We start from the raw sequence: 16,868 nt of genomic DNA, 5'->3' as shown, positions 1-16,868 counted from the left end.
GCCCCCATTACAACTGTACATCCTACCCCTCCTCTCCAGCCGTACAGACAGCCCCCCTGAGCCCCCATTACAACTGTACATCCTACCCCTCCTCTCCAGTCCTACAGACAACCCCCCTGAGCCCCCATTACAACTGTACATCCTACCCCTCCTCTCCGGTCTTAGACAGCCCCCCTGAGCCCCCATTACAACTGTACATCCTACCCCTCCTCTCCAGCCGTACAGACAGCCCCCCTGAGCCCCCATTACAACTGTACATCCTACCCCTCCTCTCCAGCCGTACAGACAGCCCCCCTGAGCCCCCATTACAACTGTACATCCTACCCCTCCTCTCCAGCCGTACAGACAGCCCCCCTGAGCCCCCATTACAACTGTACATCCTACCCCTCCTCTCCAGCCGTACAGACAGCCCCCCTGAGCCCCCATTACAACTGTACATCCTACCCCTCCTCTCCAGTCTTACAGACAGCCCCCCTGAGCCCACATAACAACTGTACATCCTACCCCTCCTCTCCAGCCGTACAGACAGCCCCCCTGAGCCCCCATTACAACTGTCCATCCTACCCCTCCTCTCCAGCCGTACAGACAGCCCCCCTGAGCCCCCATTAAAACTGTACATCCTACCCCTCCTCTCCAGCCGTACAGACAGCCCCCCTGAGCCCCCATTACAACTGTACATCCTACCCCTCCTCTCAAGTCTTACAGACAGCCCCCCTGAGCCCCCATTACAACTGTACATCCTACCCCTCCTCTCCAGCCGTACAGACAGCCCCCGAGCCCCCATTGCAACTGTACATCCTACCCCTCCTCTCCAGCCGTACAGACAGGCCCCCTGAGCCCCCATTACAACTGTACATCCTACCCCTCCTCTCCAGTCCTACAGACAGCCCCCCTGAGCCCCCATTACAACTGTACATCCTACCCCTCCTCTCCAGCCGTACAGACAGCCCCCCTGAGCCCCCATTACAACTGTACATCCTACCCCTCCTCTCCAGCCGTACAGACAGGCCCCTGAGCCCCCATTACAACTGTACATCCTACCCCTCCTCTCCAGTCCTACAGACAGCCCCCCTGAGCCCCCATTACAACTGTACATCCTACCCCTCCTCTCCAGCCGTACAGACAGCCCCCCTGAGCCCCCATTACAACTGTACATCCTACCCCTCCTCTCCAGCCGTACAGACAGCCCCCCTGAGCCCCCATTACAACTGTACATCCTACCCCTCCTCTCCAGTCTTACAGACAGCCCCCCTGAGCCCACATAACAACTGTACATCCTACCCCTCCTCTCCAGCCGTACAGACAGCCCCCCTGAGCCCCCATTACAACTGTACATCCTACCCCTCCTCTCCAGCCGTACAGACAGCCCCCCTGAGCCCCCATTAAAACTGTACATCCTACCCCTCCTCTCCAGCCGTACAGACAGCCCCCCTGAGCCCCCATTACAACTGTACATCCTACCCCTCCTCTCCAGTCTTACAGACAGCCCCCCTGAGCCCCCATTACAACTGTACATCCTACCCCTCCTCTCCAGCCGTACAGACAGCCCCCGAGCCCCCATTACAACTGTACATCCTACCCCTCCTCTCCAGCCGTACAGACAGGCCCCCTGAGCCCCCATTACAACTGTACATCCTACCCCTCCTCTCCAGTCCTACAGACAGCCCCCCTGAGCCCCCATTACAACTGTACATCCTACCCCTCCTCTCCAGCCGTACAGACAGCCCCCCTGAGCCCCCATTACAACTGTACATCCTACCCCTCCTCTCCAGCCGTACAGACAGGCCCCTGTGCCCCCATTACAACTGTACATCCTACCCCTCCTCTCCAGTCCTACAGACAACCCCCCTGAGCCCCCATTACAACTGTACATCCTACCCCTCTCCAGTTCTACAGACAGCCCCTCTGAGCCCCCATTACAACTGTACATCCTACCCCTCCTCTCCAGTCGTACAGACAGCCCCCCTGAGCCCCCATTACAACTGTACATCCTACCCCTCCTCTCCAGTCCTACAGACAGACCCCCTGAGCCCCCATTACAACTGTACATCCTACCCCTCCTCTCCAGCCGTACAGACAGCCCCCCTGAGCCCCCATTACAACTGTACATCCTACCCCTCCTCTCCAGTCATACAGACAGCCCCCCTGAGCCCCCATTACAACTGTACATCCTACCCCTCCTCTCCAGTAATACAGACAGCCCCCCTGAGCCCCCATTACAACTGTACATCCTACCCCTCCTCTCCAGCCGTACAGACAGCCCCCCTGAGCCCCCATTACAACTGTACATCCTACCCCTCCTCTCCAGCCGTAGAGACAGCCCCCCTGAGCCCCCATTACAACTGTACATCCTACCCGTCCTCTCCAGCCGTACAGACAGCCCCCCTGAGCCCCCATCACAACTGTACATCCTACCCCTCCTCTCCAGCCGTACAGACAGGCCCCCTGAGCCCCCATTACAACTGTACATCCTACCCCTCCTCTCCAGCCGTACAGACAGCCCCCCTGAGCCCCCATTACAACTGTACATCCTACCCCTCCTCTCCAGTCCTACAGACAACCCCCCTGAGCCCCCATTACAACTGTACATCCTACCCCTCCTCTCCGGTCTTAGACAGCCCCCCTGAGCCCCCATTACAACTGTACATCCTACCCCTCCTCTCCAGCCGTACAGACAGCCCCCCTGAGCCCCCATTACAACTGTACATCCTACCCCTCCTCTCCAGCCGTACAGACAGCCCCCCTGAGCCCCCATTACAACTGTACATCCTACCCCTCCTCTCCAGCCGTACAGACAGCCCCCCTGAGCCCCCATTACAACTGTACATCCTACCCCTCCTCTCCAGCCGTACAGACAGCCCCCCTGAGCCCCCATTACAACTGTACATCCTACCCCTCCTCTCCAGTCTTACAGACAGCCCCCCTGAGCCCACATAACAACTGTACATCCTACCCCTCCTCTCCAGCCGTACAGACAGCCCCCCTGAGCCCCCATTACAACTGTACATCCTACCCCTCCTCTCCAGCCGTACAGACAGCCCCCCTGAGCCCCCATTAAAACTGTACATCCTACCCCTCCTCTATAGCCGTACAAACAGCCCCCCTGAGCCCCCATTACAACTGTACATCCTACCCCTCCTCTCCAGTCTTACAGACAGCCCCCCTGAGCCCCCATTACAACTGTACATCCTACCCCTCCTCTCCAGCCGTACAGACAGCCCCCGAGCCCCCATTACAACTGTACATCCTACCCCTCCTCTCCAGCCGTACAGACAGGCCCCCTGAGCCCCCATTACAACTGTACATCCTACCCCTCCTCTCCAGTCCTACAGACAGCCCCCCTGAGCCCCCATTACAACTGTACATCCTACCCCTCCTCTCCAGCCGTACAGACAGCCCCCCTGAGCCCCCATTACAACTGTACATCCTACCCCTCCTCTCCAGCCGTACAGACAGGCCCCTGAGCCCCCATTACAACTGTACATCCTACCCCTCCTCTCCAGTCCTACAGACAACCCCCCTGAGCCCCCATTACAACTGTACATCCTACCCCTCTCCAGTTCTACAGACAGCCCCTCTGAGCCCCCATTACAACTGTACATCCTACCCCTCCTCTCCAGTCGTACAGACAGCCCCCCTGAGCCCCCATTACAACTGTACATCCTACCCCTCCTCTCCAGTCCTACAGACAGCCCCCCTGAGCCCCCATTACAACTGTACATCCTACCCCTCCTCTCCAGCCGTACAGACAGCCCCCCTGAGCCCCCATTACAACTGTACATCCTACCCCTCCTCTCCAGTCGTACAGACAGCCCCCCTGAGCCCCCCATTACAACTGTACATCCTACCCCTCCTCTCCAGCCGTACAGACAGCCCCCCTGAGCCCCCATTACAACTGTACATCCTACCCCTCCTCTCCAGTCATACAGACAGCCCCCCTGAGCCCCCATTACAACTGTACATCCTACCCCTCCTCTCCAGCCGTACAGACAGCCCCCCTGAGCCCCCATTACAACTGTACATCCTACCCCTCCTCCCCAGTCCTACAGACAGCCCCCCTGAGCCCCCATTACAACTGTACATCCTACCCCTCCTCTCCAGCCGTACAGACAGCCCCCCTGAGCCCCCATTACAACTGTACATCCTACCCCTCCTCTCCAGTCGTACAGACAGCCCCCCAGAGCCCCCATTACAACTGTACATCCTACCCCTCCTCTCCAGCCGTACAGACAGCCCCCCTGAGCCCCCATTACAACTGTACATCCTACCCCTCCTCTCCAGTCGTACAGACAGCCCTCCAGCACCACATTACAACTGTACATCCTACCCCTCCTCTCCAGTCGTACAGACAGCCCCCCAGAGCCCCCATTACAACTGTACATCCTACCCCTCCTCTCCAGCCGTACAGACAGCCCCCCTGAGCCCCCATTACAACTGTACATCCTACCCCTCCTCTCCAGTCCTACAGACAGCCCCCCTGAGCCCCCATTACAACTGTACATCCTACCCCTCCTCTCCAGCCGTACAGACAGCCCCCCTGAGCGCCCATTACAACTGTACATCCTACCCCTCCTCTCCAGTCGTACAGACCCCCCTAAGCCCCCACTACAACTGTACATCCTACCCCTCCTCTCCAGCCGTACAGACAGCCCCCCAGAGCCCCCATTACAACTGTACATCCTACCCCTCCTCTCCAGCCGTACAGACAGCCCCCCTGAGCCCCCATTACAACTGTACATCCTACCCCTCCTCTCCAGCCGTACAGACAGCCCCCCTGAGCCCCCATTACAACTGTACATCCTACCCCTCCTCTCCAGTCGTACAGACAGCCCTCCAGCACCACATTACAACTGTACATCCTACCCCTCCTCTCCAGCCGTACAGACAGCCCCCCTGAGCCCCCATTACAACTGTACATCCTACCCCTCCTCTCCAGTCCTACAGACAGCCCCCCTGAGCCCCCATTACAACTGTACATCCTACCCCTCCTCTCCAGCCGTACAGACAGCCCCCCTGAGCGCCCATTACAACTGTACATCCTACCCCTCCTCTCCAGTCGTACAGACCCCCCTGAGCCCCCATTACAACTGTACATCCTACCCCTCCTCTCCAGCCGTACAGACAGCCCCCCTGAGCCCCTATTACAACTGTACATCCTACCCCTCCTCTCCAGTCTTACAGACAGCCCCCCTGAGCCCCCATTACAACTGTACATCCTACCCCTCCTCTCCAGTCTTACAGACAGCCCCCCTGAGCCCCCATTACAACTGTACATCCTACCCCTCCTCTCCAGCCGTACAGACAGCCCCCCTGAGCCCCCAGAGTACCTGAAACATCTCCACAATGTTAATTATTTTATAAAACTTAAATTGAACCCTAAGGCACACGAGAGAGCGAGATATAGAGAGCAAAAGCACACAGGAAAGTAGAGGTTGCTGGGGAGGTCTGGAGTTAAAGAGAGTCACGACACGACAGAGGCCAAAAGAGGGACAGAATAAAATAGAGAGAGAGAGAGAGAGAGAGCCATGCATAGAAGGAGAAATAGAGAAAAAGACAGTGTCACGAAAGAGCAAGAGACAAAGCTGGGGGAAGGTTTTGGGGTAGAGATAGTCACGACACAACAGAGGCCAAAACATTCCTGTTTGTCTCATTAGTCAGTCAGACAGTTAGTAGTACATTCCTGTTTGTCTCATTAGTCAGTCAGTCAGTTAGTAGTGCATTCCTGTTTGTCTCATTAGTCAGTCAGTCAGTTAGTAGTACATTCCTGTTTGTCTCATTAGTCAGTCAGTCAGACAGTTAGTAGTACATTCCTGTTTGTCTCATTAGTCAGTCAGACAGACAGTTAGTAGTGCATTCCTGTTTGTCTCATTAGTCAGTCAGTCAGTTAGTAGTACATTCCTGTTTGTCTCATTTGTCAGTCAGACAGTTAGTAGTACATTCCTGTTTGTCTCATTAGTCAGTCAGACAGTTAGTAGTACATTTCTGTTTGTCTCATTAGTCAGTCAGACAGACAGTAGTACATTCCTGTTTGTCTCATTAGTCAGTCAGTCAGACAGTTAGTAGTACATTCCTGTTTGTCTCATTAGTCAGTCAGACAGTTAGTAGTACATTCCTGTTTGTCTCATTAGTCAGTCAGACAGTTAGTAGTACATTCCTGTTTGTCTCATTAGTCAGTCAGACAGTTAGTAGTGCATTCCTGTTTGTCTCATTAGTCAGTCAGTCAGTTAGTAGTACATTCCTGTTTGTCTCATTAGTCAGTCAGTCAGTTAGTAGTACATTCCTGTTTGTCTCATTAGTCAGTCAGACAGACAGTTAGTAGTGCATTCCTGTTTGTCTCATTAGTCAGTCAGACAGTTAGTAGTACATTCCTGTTTGTCTCATTAGTCAGTCAGACAGTTAGTAGTACATTCCTGTTTGTCTCATTAGTCAGTCAGTCAGTTAGTAGTGCATTCCTGTTTGTCTCATTAGTCAGTCAGTCAGCCAGTTAGTAGTGCATTCCTGTTTGTCTCATTAGTCAGTCAGTCAGCCAGTTAGTAGTGCATTCCTGTTTGTCTCATTAGTCAGTCAGACAGTTAGTAGTGCATTCCTGTTTGTCTCATTAGTCAGTCAGACAGACAGTTAGTAGTGCATTCCTGTTTGTCTCATTAGTCAGTCAGCCAGTTAGTAGTGCATTCCTGTTTGTCTCATTAGTCAGTCAGTCAGACAGTTAGTAGTGCATTCCTGTTTGTCTCATTAGTCAGTCAGCCAGTTAGTAGTGCATTCCTGTTTGTCTCATTAGTCAGTCAGTCAGACAGACAGTTAGTAGTGCATTCCTGATTGTCTCATTAGTCAGTCAGACAGTTAGTAGTACATTCCTGTTTGTCTCATTAGTCAGTCAGACAGTTAGTAGTACATTCCTGATTGTCTCATTAGTCAGTCAGCCAGTTAGTAGTGCATTCCTGTTTGTCTCATTAGTCAGTCAGACAGTCAGTAGTACATTCCTGATTGTCTCATTAGTCAGTCAGTCAGACAGTTAGTAGTACATTCCTGTTTGTCTCATTAGTCAGTCAGTCAGACAGTTAGTCGTGCATTCCTGATTGTCTCATTAGTCAGTCAGTCAGACAGTCAGTAGTACATTCCTGTTTGTCTCATTAGTCAGTCAGTCAGTTAGTAGTGCATTCCTGTTTGTCTCATTAGTCAGTCAGACAGTCAGTAGTACATTCCTGTTTGTCTCATTAGTCAGTCAGACAGTCAGTAGTACATTCCTGTTTGTCTCATTAGTCAGTCAGACAGTTAGTAGTACATTCCTGTTTGTCTCATTAGTCAGTCAGACAGTTAGTAGTACATTCCTGTTTGTCTCATTAGTCAGACAGACAGTTAGTAGTACATTCCTGTTTGTCTCATTAGTCAGTCAGACAGACAGTTAGTAGTACATTCCTGATTGTCTCATTAGTCAGTCAGTCAGACAGTTAGTAGTACATTCCTGTTTGTCTCATTAGTCAGACAGACAGTTAGTAGTACATTCCTGTTTGTCTCAATAGTCAGTCAGACAGACAGTTAGTAGTACATTCCTGATTGTCTCATTAGTCAGTCAGACAGTTAGTAGTACATTCCTGTTTGTCTCATTAGCCAGACAGACAGTTAGTAGTACGTTCCTGTTTGTCTCATTAGTCAGTCAGACAGTTAGTCGTGCATTCCTGTTTGTCTCATTAGTCAGTCAGACAGACAGTTAGTAGTACATTCCTGTTTGTCTCATTAGTCAGTCAGACAGTTAGTAGTACATTCCTGTTTGTCTCATTAGTCAGTCAGACAGTTAGTAGTACATTCCTGATTGTCTCATTAGTCAGTCAGACAGTTAGTAGTACAGTCCTGTTTGTCTCATTAGTCAGTCAGTCAGACAGTTTGTAGTACATTCCTGTTTGTCTCATTAGTCAGTAAGACAGTTAGTAGTGCATTCCTGTTTGTCTCATTAGTCAGTCAGACAGTTAGTAGTGCATTCCTGTTTGTCTCATTAGTCAGTCAGTCAGACAGTTAGTAGTGCATTCCTGTTTGTCTCATTAGTCAGTCAGTCAGACAGTTAGTAGTGCATTCCTGTTTGTCTTATTAGTCAGACAGACAGATAGTAGTGCATTCCTGTTTGTCTCATTAGTCAGTCAGACAGTTAGTAGTACATTCCTGTTTGTCTCATTAGTCAGTCAGACAGTTAGTAGTGCATTCCTGTTTGACTCATTAGTCAGTCAGACAGTTAGTAGTACATTCCTGTTTGTCTCATTAGTCAGTCAGACAGTTAGTAGTGCATTCCTGTTTGTCTCATTAGTCAGTCAGTCAGTTAGTAGTGCATTCCTGTTTGTCTCATTAGTCAGTCAGACAGTTAGTAGTACATTCCTGTTTGTCTCATTAGTCAGTCAGTCAGACAGTTAGTAGTGCATTCCTGTTTGTCTCATTAGTCAGTCAGACAGTTAGTAGTACATTTCTGTTTGTCTCATTAGTCAGTCAGTCAGTTAGTAGTGCATTCCTGATTGTCTCATTAGTCAGTCAGACAGTTAGTAGTACATTCCTGTTTGTCTCATTAGTCAGTCAGTCAGTTAGTAGTGCATTCCTGTTTGTCTCATTAGTCAGTCAGACAGTTAGTAGTACATTCCTGTTTGTCTCATTAGTCAGTCAGTCAGACAGTTAGTAGTGCATTCCTGTTTGTCTCATTAGTCAGTCAGTCAGTTAGTAGTGCATTCCTGTTTGTCTCATTAGTCAGTCAGTCAGACAGTTAGTAGTGCATTCCTGTTTGTCTCATTAGTCAGTCAGTCAGTTAGTAGTACATTCCTGTTTGTCTCATTAGTCAGTCAGACAGTTAGTAGTACATTCCTGTTTGTCTCATTAGTCAGACAGAGAGACAGTTAGTAGTACATTCCTGTTTGTCTCATTAGTCAGTCAGTCAGTCAGTCAGTTAGTAGTACATTCCTGTTTGTCTCATTAGTCAGTCAGTCAGTTGGTAGTACATTCCTGTTTGTCTCATTAGTCAGTCAGTCAGTTAGTAGTGCATTCCTGTTTGTCTCATTAGTCAGTCAGTCAGTCAGTTAGTAGTGCATTCCTGTTTGTCTCATTAGTCAGTCAGACAGTTAGTAGTGCATTCCTGTTTGTCTCATTAGTCAGTCAGTCAGTTAGTAGTACATTCCTGTTTGTCTCATTAGTCAGTCAGTCAGTTAGTAGTGCATTCCTGTTTGTCTCATTAGTCAGTCAGACAGTTAGTAGTGCATTCCTGTTTGTCTCATTAGTCAGTCAGACAGTTAGTAGTGCATTCCTGTTTGTCTCATTAGTCAGTCAGTCAGTTAGTAGTGCATTCCTGTTTGTCTCATTAGTCAGTCAGACAGTTAGTAGTACGTTCCTGTTTGTCTCATTAGTCAGTCAGACAGTTAGTAGTGCATTCCTGTTTGTCTCATTAGTCAGTCAGGCAGTTAGTAGTACATTCCTGTTTGTCTCATTAGTCAGTCAGTCAGACAGTTAGTAGTACATTCCTGTTTGTCTCATTAGTCAGTCAGTCAGTCAGTTAGTAGTACATTCCTGTTTGTCTCATTAGTCAGTCAGACAGTTAGTAGTACATTCCTGTTTGTCTCATTAGTCAGTCAGTTAGTTAGTAGTGCATTCCTGTTTGTCTCATTAGTCAGACAGTCAGACAGTTAGTAGTACATTCCTGTTTGTCTCATTAGTCAGTCAGTCAGACAGTTAGTAGTACAGTCCTGTTTGTCTCATTAGTCAGTCAGTCAGACAGTTAGTAGTACATTCCTGTTTGTCTCATTAGTCAGTCAGTCAGACAGTTAGTAGTACATTCCTGTTTGTCTCATTAGTCAGTCAGACAGTTAGTAGTGCATTCCTGTTTGTCTCATTAGTCAGTCAGTCAGACAGTTAGTAGTGCATTCCTGTTTGTCTCATTAGTCAGTCAGTCAGACAGTTAGTAGTGCATTCCTGTTTGTCTTATTAGTCAGACAGACAGTTAGTAGTGCATTCCTGTTTGTCTCATTAGTCAGTCAGTCAGTTAGTAGTACATTCCTGTTTGTCTCATTAGTCAGACAGTCAGACAGTTAGTAGTGCATTCCTGTTTGTCTCATTAGTCAGTCAGTCAGTTAGTAGTACATTCCTGTTTGTCTCATTAGTCAGTCAGTCAGACAGTTAGTAGTGCATTCCTGTTTGTCTCATTAGTCAGTCAGACAGTTAGTAGTACATTCCTGTTTGTCTCATTAGTCAGTCAGACAGTTAGTAGTGCATTCCTGTTTGTCTCATTAGTCAGTCAGTCAGACAGTTAGTAGTGCATTCCTGTTTGTCTCATTAGTCAGTCAGTCAGTTAGTAGTGCATTCCTGTTTGTCTCATTAGTCAGTCAGTCAGACAGTTAGTAGTACATTCCTGTTTGTCTCATTAGTCAGTCAGTCAGACAGTTAGTAGTGCATTCCTGTTTGTCTCATTAGTCAGTCAGTCAGTTAGTAGTACATTCCAGTTTGTCTCATTAGTCAGTCAGTCAGTTAGTAGTACATTCCTGTTTGTCTCATTAGTCAGTCAGTCAGACAGTTAGTAGTGCATTCCTGTTTGTCTCATTAGTCAGTCAGTCAGACAGTTAGTAGTGCATTCCTGTTTGTCTCATTAGTCAGTCAGTCAGACAGTTAGTAGTGCATTCCTGTTTGTCTCATTAGTCAGTCAGTCAGACAGTTAGTAGTGCATTCCTGTTTGTCTCATTAGTCAGTCAGTCAGTTAGTAGTACATTCCTGTTTGTCTCATTAGTCAGTCAGTCAGTCAGTTAGTAGTACATTCCTGTTTGTCTCATTAGTCAGTCAGACAGTTAGTAGTACATTCCAGTTTGTCTCATTAGTCAGTCAGTCAGTCAGTTAGTAGTACATTCCTGTTTGTCTCATTAGTCAGTCAGACAGTTAGTAGTACATTCCTGTTTGTCTCATTAGTCAGTCAGACAGTTAGTAGTGCATTCCTGTTTGACTCATTAGTCAGTCAGACAGTTAGTAGTACATTCCTGTTTGTCTCATTAGTCAGTCAGTCAGACAGTTAGTAGTGCATTCCTGTTTGTCTCATTAGTCAGTCAGTCAGACAGTTAGTAGTGCATTCCTGTTTGTCTCATTAGTCAGTCAGTCAGTTAGTAGTACATTCCTGTTTGTCTCATTAGTCAGTCAGACAGTTAGTAGTACATTCCAGTTTGTCTCATTAGTCAGTCAGTCAGTCAGTTAGTAGTACATTCCTGTTTGTCTCATTAGTCAGTCAGACAGTTAGTAGTACATTCCAGTTTGTCTCATTAGTCAGTCAGTCAGTCAGTTAGTAGTACATTCCTGTTTGTCTCATTAGTCAGTCAGACAGTTAGTAGTACATTCCTGTTTGTCTCATTAGTCAGTCAGACAGTTAGTAGTGCATTCCTGTTTGACTCATTAGTCAGTCAGACAGTTAGTAGTACATTCCTGTTTGTCTCATTAGTCAGTCAGACAGTTAGTAGTGCATTCCTGTTTGTCTCATTAGTCAGTCAGTCAGTTAGTAGTGCATTCCTGTTTGTCTCATTAGTCAGTCAGACAGTTAGTAGTACATTCCTGTTTGTCTCATTAGTCAGTCAGTCAGACAGTTAGTAGTGCATTCCTGTTTGTCTCATTAGTCAGTCAGACAGTTAGTAGTACATTTCTGTTTGTCTCATTAGTCAGTCAGTCAGTTAGTAGTGCATTCCTGATTGTCTCATTAGTCAGTCAGACAGTTAGTAGTACATTCCTGTTTGTCTCATTAGTCAGTCAGTCAGTTAGTAGTGCATTCCTGTTTGTCTCATTAGTCAGTCAGACAGTTAGTAGTACATTCCTGTTTGTCTCATTAGTCAGTCAGTCAGACAGTTAGTAGTGCATTCCTGTTTGTCTCATTAGTCAGTCAGTCAGTTAGTGGTGCATTCCTGTTTGTCTCATTAGTCAGTCAGTCAGACAGTTAGTAGTGCATTCCTGTTTGTCTCATTAGTCAGTCAGTCAGTTAGTAGTACATTCCTGTTTGTCTCATTAGTCAGTCAGACAGTTAGTAGTACATTCCTGTTTGTCTCATTAGTCAGACAGAGAGACAGTTAGTAGTACATTCCTGTTTGTCTCATTAGTCAGTCAGTCAGTCAGTCAGTCAGTTAGTAGTACATTCCTGTTTGTCTCATTAGTCAGTCAGTCAGTTGGTAGTACATTCCTGTTTGTCTCATTAGTCAGTCAGTCAGTTAGTAGTGCATTCCTGTTTGTCTCATTAGTCAGTCAGTCAGTCAGTTAGTAGTGCATTCCTGTTTGTCTCATTAGTCAGTCAGACAGTTAGTAGTGCATTCCTGTTTGTCTCATTAGTCAGTCAGTCAGTTAGTAGTACATTCCTGTTTGTCTCATTAGTCAGTCAGTCAGTTAGTAGTGCATTCCTGTTTGTCTCATTAGTCAGTCAGACAGTTAGTAGTGCATTCCTGTTTGTCTCATTAGTCAGTCAGACAGTTAGTAGTGCATTCCTGTTTGTCTCATTAGTCAGTCAGTCAGTTAGTAGTGCATTCCTGTTTGTCTCATTAGTCAGTCAGACAGTTAGTAGTACGTTCCTGTTTGTCTCATTAGTCAGTCAGACAGTTAGTAGTGCATTCCTGTTTGTCTCATTAGTCAGTCAGGCAGTTAGTAGTACATTCCTGTTTGTCTCATTAGTCAGTCAGTCAGACAGTTAGTAGTACATTCCTGTTTGTCTCATTAGTCAGTCAGTCAGTCAGTTAGTAGTACATTCCTGTTTGTCTCATTAGTCAGTCAGTCAGACAGTTAGTAGTACATTCCTGTTTGTCTCATTAGTCAGTCAGTTATTTAGTAGTGCATTCCTGTTTGTCTCATTAGTCAGACAGTCAGACAGTTAGTAGTACATTCCTGTTTGTCTCATTAGTCAGTCAGTTATTTAGTAGTGCATTCCTGTTTGTCTCATTAGTCAGACAGTCAGACAGTTAGTAGTACATTCCTGTTTGTCTCATTAGTCAGTCAGTCAGACAGTTAGTAGTACAGTCCTGTTTGTCTCATTAGTCAGTCAGTCAGACAGTTAGTAGTACATTCCTGTTTGTCTCATTAGTCAGTCAGTCAGACAGTTAGTAGTACATTCCTGTTTGTCTCATTAGTCAGTCAGACAGTTAGTAGTGCATTCCTGTTTGTCTCATTAGTCAGTCAGTCAGACAGTTAGTAGTGCATTCCTGTTTGTCTCATTAGTCAGTCAGTCAGACAGTTAGTAGTGCATTCCTGTTTGTCTTATTAGTCAGACAGACAGTTAGTAGTGCATTCCTGTTTGTCTCATTAGTCAGTCAGTCAGTTAGTAGTACATTCCTGTTTGTCTCATTAGTCAGTCAGTCAGACAGTTAGTAGTGCATTCCTGTTTGTCTCATTAGTCAGTCAGTCAGTTAGTAGTACATTCCAGTTTGTCTCATTAGTCAGTCAGTCAGTTAGTAGTACATTCCTGTTTGTCTCATTAGTCAGTCAGTCAGACAGTTAGTAGTGCATTCCTGTTTGTCTCATTAGTCAGTCAGTCAGACAGTTAGTAGTGCATTCCTGTTTGTCTCATTAGTCAGTCAGTCAGACAGTTAGTAGTGCATTCCTGTTTGTCTCATTAGTCAGTCAGTCAGTTAGTAGTACATTCCTGTTTGTCTCATTAGTCAGTCAGACAGTTAGTAGTACATTCCAGTTTGTCTCATTAGTCAGTCAGTCAGTCAGTTAGTAGTACATTCCTGTTTGTCTCATTAGTCAGTCAGACAGTTAGTAGTACATTCCAGTTTGTCTCATTAGTCAGTCAGTCAGTCAGTTAGTAGTACATTCCTGTTTGTCTCATTAGTCAGACAGAGAGACAGTTAGTAGTACATTCCTGTTTGTCTCATTAGTCAGTCAGTCAGTCAGTCAGTTAGTAGTACATTCCTGTTTGTCTCATTAGTCAGTCAGTCAGTTGGTAGTACATTCCTGTTTGTCTCATTAGTCAGTCAGTCAGTTAGTAGTGCATTCCTGTTTGTCTCATTAGTCAGTCAGTCAGTCAGTTAGTAGTGCATTCCTGTTTGTCTCATTAGTCAGTCAGACAGTTAGTAGTGCATTCCTGTTTGTCTCATTAGTCAGTCAGTCAGTTAGTAGTACATTCCTGTTTGTCTCATTAGTCAGTCAGTCAGTTAGTAGTGCATTCCTGTTTGTCTCATTAGTCAGTCAGACAGTTAGTAGTACATTCCTGTTTGTCTCATTAGTCAGTCAGACAGTTAGTAGTGCATTCCTGTTTGTCTCATTAGTCAGTCAGACAGTTAGTAGTGCATTCCTGTTTGTCTCATTAGTCAGTCAGTCAGTTAGTAGTGCATTCCTGCTTGTCTCATTAGTCAGTCAGACAGTTAGTAGTACGTTCCTGTTTGTCTCATTAGTCAGACAGACAGTTAGTAGTACGTTCCTGTTTGTCTCATTAGTCAGTCAGACAGTTAGTAGTGCATTCCTGTTTGTCTCATTAATCAGTCAGACAGTTAGTAGTACATTCCTGATTGTCTCATTAGTCAGTCAGACAGTTAGTAGTGCATTCCTGTTTGTCTCATTAGTCAGTCAGTCAGTTAGTAGTACATTCCTGTTTGTCTCATTAGTCAGTCAGTCAGACAGTTAGTAGTACATTCCTGTTTGTCTCATTAGTCAGTCAGTCAGTCAGTTAGTAGTACATTCCTGTTTGTCTCATTAGTCAGTCAGACAGTTAGTAGTACATTCCTGTTTGTCTCATTAGTCAGTCAGTCAGACAGTTAGTAGTACATTCCTGTTTGTCTCATTAGTCAGTCAGACAGTCAGTTAGTAGTGCATTCCTGTTTGTCTCATTAGTCAGTCAGTCAGTTAGTAGTACATTCCTGTTTGTCTCATTAGTTAGTCATTCTTCAGTAGAAGACAGTTAGTAGTGCATTACATATTGAGTGTGTGTGGGCATTCATTTCTGTCTGTTTGGTGAGTGTGTGTGTTTGTGCGTGTGCGGGGGTGTGTGTTTACACAATGTGTTTGTTGTGGTCTTCTGAACTAGTGGTCCCTCACCTGCTCATCGATTCCTCACCCCCTCAGAGCTTTAGTCGAAGTCGGAGAACGAAACGAAATCTGAAACGTTTCTGCAAAAAACACCTTTATAGTGGAAACATTTTTGGCTAAAACGTTTCAAATTCCATTCTGTTCCAATCTCTCTTGGCGGCCATGGGATGGAGGCTGAGGGAGGGGGTTGAGCGTTTATGTGTGTGCGCGTGTATGTGTGCATGGGTATGTGTGTATGTGTGTGTGTGTGTGTGTTGTTGCCTTGTGGTGGTATTTGTCTCAGAAGATGATGGGGCAATTCCACGGTAAAGGAATTGAGCTGAGACTCAGATTTTTCACTTCAAATGTATGCCAAACAAAAACATTTGATTTCAAAGTTTAACAAACCATACAACTCTATGCACAATGACTACTTTTAATAATTTACACAGAACATTTTACAAAAACACATTTACTGGACGAACTGTGCAGATGCAAAGTTTGGTAACAAAATTTCTCCCTCCCTTTTTTTACATGATGAAACATCTGCTCCAAATGAAGACAAACATCTCTGCAAAAAAACAAAGATCTCTGCATAAAGACAAAGATCTCTGCATAAAGACAAAGATCTCTGCAGAAAGACAAAGATCTCTGCAGAAAGACAAAGATCTCTGCAGAAAGACAAAGATCTCTGCAGAAAGACAAAGATCTCTGCAGAAAGACAAAGATCTCTGCATAAAGACAAAGATCTCTGCATAAAGACAAAGATCTCTGCAGAAAGACAAAGATCTCTGCAGAAAGACAAAGATCTCTGCAGAAAGACAAAGATCTCTGCAGAAAGACAAAGATCTCTGCAGAAAGACAAAGATCTCTGCAGAAAGACAAAGATCTCTGCAGAAAGACAAAGATCTCTGCAGAAAGACAAAGATCTCTGCAGAAAGACAAAGATCTCTGCAGAAAGACAAAGATCTCTGCAGAAAGACAAAGATCTCTGCAGAAAGACAAAGATCTCTGCAGAAAGACAAAGACACAGATCTTGTGAATCCAGGCAATATTTCAGATTTTCTAAGTGTTTTACAGCGAAAACACAATATAGCGTTATATTAGCTTACCACAATAGCAAACATCACAACAGCATTGATTCAAGCCAAAAATAGCGATAACGTATAAACCACCAAAATACATTAATTTTTTCACTAACCTTCTCAGAATTCTTCAGATGACAGTCCTATAACATCATATTACACAATGCATATAGAGTTTGTTCGAAAATGTGCATATTTAGCGGCACAAATCGTGGTTATACAATGAGAAAAGTAGCAAAGCTGTCCAGAAAATGTCGGGAGAAATCTTTGGAGAGGCACCTATTCTAATCAGTAACTAATCCTAAACTTGACTAAAAAATACAGGTTGGACAGCAAATGAAAGACAAATTAGTTCTTAATGCAATCGCTGTGTTACATTTTTAAAATTAACGTTACTTCAACATACAGCGTGCGATAAAGCGAGGCTGCACTGAAATTAATGGCAGCTTTTGACATTTTTCAACAGAACAACGAATTATCAGCATAAATAGTTCTTACTTTTTGATGAACTCCCATCAGAATCTTGGGAAAGGTGTCCTTTGTCCAAAAGAATCGTTGCTCGGTTGTAGAACGTCCTCTTCAACGTTGCAATTAGCAGTAAACATTAGCATTTGAGACAGAGATACCCAACTCCCTAGAACGCCACGAAAATAAATACCCGAAAATCGCAATATACTGACATAAACTGATATAATTCGGTTTAAAATAACAACATTATGATGTCTTTAAAGCCTATATCGAATAAAAACACAGCCGGAAATTTCTAAGAGCTATAACCGAAGGTTCTAGTACGAAATGCCAAGGTCC

General features: G+C 45.6%; 1 protein-coding gene across 2 annotated transcripts in view; it reads right to left on the bottom strand.

The window, feature by feature from the left end:
• LOC129833738 (glucagon receptor-like) overlaps positions 1-16,868 on the bottom strand; it is a 73,586-nt gene that overhangs the window by 52,973 nt on the left and 3,745 nt on the right. The window contains exon 1 of one of the 2 annotated variants that reach the window (XM_055898528.1): positions 15,007-15,031. The exons of the other annotated variant lie outside the window; for it this stretch is intronic. The gene's annotated coding sequence lies outside the window, so the exon portion shown is untranslated. Of the gene's footprint in view, positions 1-15,006; positions 15,032-16,868 lie in introns of those variants that run through there. 2 annotated transcript variants of the gene reach the window in all.

Source organism: Salvelinus fontinalis, chromosome 34, assembly GCF_029448725.1.
Source record: "Salvelinus fontinalis isolate EN_2023a chromosome 34, ASM2944872v1, whole genome shotgun sequence".
In the NCBI taxonomy this organism is placed as follows: Eukaryota; Metazoa; Chordata; class Actinopteri; order Salmoniformes; family Salmonidae; genus Salvelinus; species Salvelinus fontinalis.
Note: the sequence above shows the minus strand (reverse complement) of the source record. Positions and strands in the feature narration are given on the sequence as shown.